We start from the raw sequence: 3246 nt of genomic DNA on the forward strand, positions 1-3246 counted from the left end.
GTAGACCCGCACAGGGGTGACGCAGTAGAATACGCCCCATGCTCTCATATGCTCTCTGCCCTGACTTCATCTTACACCTCTGTTCCCAGAAGGACAGAGGCAGCAGCTGCACAGGAAGGTGCATCTTCAGAGTTCTTGGGGAAGGCATTGTATTTGCCTAGTCGACTCCTGAAAGAGTTTTATTTTTATGAATTGATTCTGTTCATTTTCTTCACTCACGGCTTCTGGGTTTTAGGTCATGGTTAGCCCTTTTTCATGCCTGGGTGTTGGAAACCACTTCTTCTGTTCTCCGCTGGTGCTCAGCCCCCATGTTTCACGGTGGGTAAGAGTCTCTGACATGGGGCCTTCCCTGGGCTCTCACTTACTGTTGAGGACCACCCCCCTGCCCTTGCCCCTCCTCCTTTTCTCATCCCATCAGCCTTCAGTAACTACGGCAGAACAATCTGACACCAAACCATTGTGTGCAGAGGAGGCCTCCTGATTGCAAGGTAGGATGGGATGACCTAGGATGGGCCTACGTTATGTTTTCAAATCACCCCACTAATAAAATGACAGTGAAGTTATTGAAGAGTCCACAGACATGTCCGCAGGAGGCCCTAAGATCAGACCTGAATTACTTAGTGTAGCTTAAAGCACTCTCAAAAATCTATCCCCGCTTATTGTTTTTTTAAAATTAATCATACATTTCTAATTTATTTACTCTAGCAAATATCTATTTGGCTGTGTTGGGTCTTAGTTGCAGCACTCAAGATCTTTAGTTGTGGCATGCGGGATCTAGTTTCCTGACCAGGGATTGAACCCGAGCGCCCTGCATTGGGAGGGTGAAATCTTAGCCACTGGACCACCAGGGAAGTCCCTGTTCCCGGTAATTTTTAACCCTCATTTCTGCCCCTTTCCCACCCAAGCACCCTGGTGTGACACTGAGCATTTTAGAAAAAAAAGTGCATGTTAGGCTGGGTCAAAAAAGAAAAAAGAAAGACAACATAGGATGATTAATTTGTTAATCATTTTTCCAGAGGTGAGTCCCTGGTGCTTGTAACTTGGTGACACTTCATTTAATGGGGAAGTTGTGCCCCTCTGTTGGGCATCCCAGCTGGCTCAGTGGTAAGGAATCCGCCTGTAATTCAGGAGATGCAAGCAGACCAGGGTTTGATCCCTGGGTCGGGAAGATCACCTGGAGGAAGACATGGCAACCAACTCCAGTATTCTTTTTTTTTTTAATTTTTTTTTCATTTATTTTTATTAGTTGGAGGCTAATTACTTTACACCACTCCAGTATCCTTGCCTGGAGAACCCCATGGACAGAGGAGCCCGGTGGGCTGCAGTCCATGGGGTCACAAAGAGTCAGACGTGTCTGAAACGACTGAGCACACACTTCATATACCATACTCACTACGTTGAATTGAGCCCGGAGGGGCCCCCCAACTTCAGAGCATCTGAACCGAGGTTGTCTGAGGATTTGCTGGGACTGAATGGATGCTTGAGCCCTGCTTCCTTTCCTGCCACACAGCACTGGCTGTTAAACATCCCATATCTTCATAGCTGACTGAATCTGCCTCCTGAGGGAGCAGGTCTGTGATGTGGACAGAAAGGAGATGGTTTCAGAGTGAGGTTGAGGATTTAGGGTGACGAGTGGCCTTAATCGGGGTTTGGGTCTTTACAGAAGCCATGAACTTAAAATGAGGTCATTGTGGTGGTCCCTGATCCAGTGTGCCTGGTGTCCTCATAAAAAGGGGACGTTTGGAGACAGGCGTGCATGCAGGTAGAACAACGCAGGTGACCGTGAAGATGGCCGTCCATCAACAAGCCGAGGGGGGGACCTGGGCAGAGCCTTCCCACAGTCCTTGGGGGAACCAGCTCTGGTGACCCTTGATCTCTGAGCATTGACCCCTCAGACCATGGGGTACACTTTTCTAAGTCCCTTGGGTCGTAGTCTTGGTCACACTGGCTGAAGCAGATGAATCAGTCACAGTAGCTCTGAGCTCCTCTAGGAGATCTCCCTCCTTCTAAGTTAGGCCCCACCACTGGCTTCCTGTCAACCCCAGCTTCCTCCAGGGCCCTAATCATGTGCTGTAATCAAGGACCTGAGTGAAGGTCTGTCCAGGGGCCCACATCCTGCTCCAGACTGGACCCCAAGTGCCAGCAGGATAGAGACCACAAGGCATTGTGTCTGCATGCCCGAGGGTTGTCCCTGGTGTTTAGAAGAGCCTTGATAAAGCAAAAAAGATTACAATGAATGCTTTGACCTGAAGACTCTGCTTTTACTAGTTGCGTATTTTTTTTCTTAAAATTTTTTTTTTAAAATTATCAAATATGATTACACACATTTACAGGAGACTCAGAAAATACAGAACAAAGTTACATAGAATTCCACTATATATTACAATTGTTTAAGTAGGTAGGGCTTCCCTGGTGGCTCAGCTGGTAAAGAATCTACCTGCAATGCAGGAGACCTGGGTTTGATCTCTGGGTTCGGAAGATCCCCTGGAGAAGGGAAAGACGACCTACTCCAGTATTCTGGCCTGGAGAATTCCATGGACTGTGTAGTCCATGGGGTCGCAAAGTGTCGGACATGACTAAGCAACTTTCACTCAAGTAGATAAATTTTTAGCTGGAGTTTCACTATCAGACTCTCAGAAATTAATACAAGGAATGTACAGAGAGGTAGAAGAATATAATAGACCTGAAAAGCATTATGAACCAATTTGACATAATTAAGATTTATACAGTTTTCACACAAGAGTAGGATACAAATTCAAGTTCCCATAGACTATAAACTAGGAGACACTGAAACACATTCAGAGACCTAAGACCAGGTGCGGAAATTTCATGGTCTAAAAGTATTGAAATCATACAGAGTCTGTTCTCTTATTACTGTGGGATCATGTTAGAGATCAATATCAAAAGATATTTGAAATTAACCCACATATTTTCAAGCGAAGTGTGACATTTACCAAGAGATATCTTTGACTAGTTACATATTTTTAATAAATCAATGGCTCTAGCTCTTTAAAATCTTTAGCATTTCATAGACAAATGTCAGATCCTCTGCCCTCCTGTCTGGTTTACAGACAAGGGCCTCTGGCAACCCCACCACCACCACTGGCCTCTGCATTGTCCACTCAGAGCAGCACCTGCCATGCCTGCTCCCTCTTGTCCACTGCATACCTGCTCTGGGGTAGGATGCGATGACCAGGTCATCAGGCCTGGATGGGAGGCCCAGACTTCATCCCAGATCCTGCATGT

The sequence above is a fragment of the Odocoileus virginianus genome, chromosome 2, assembly GCF_023699985.2.
Source record: "Odocoileus virginianus isolate 20LAN1187 ecotype Illinois chromosome 2, Ovbor_1.2, whole genome shotgun sequence".
Classification (NCBI taxonomy): Eukaryota; Metazoa; Chordata; class Mammalia; order Artiodactyla; family Cervidae; genus Odocoileus; species Odocoileus virginianus.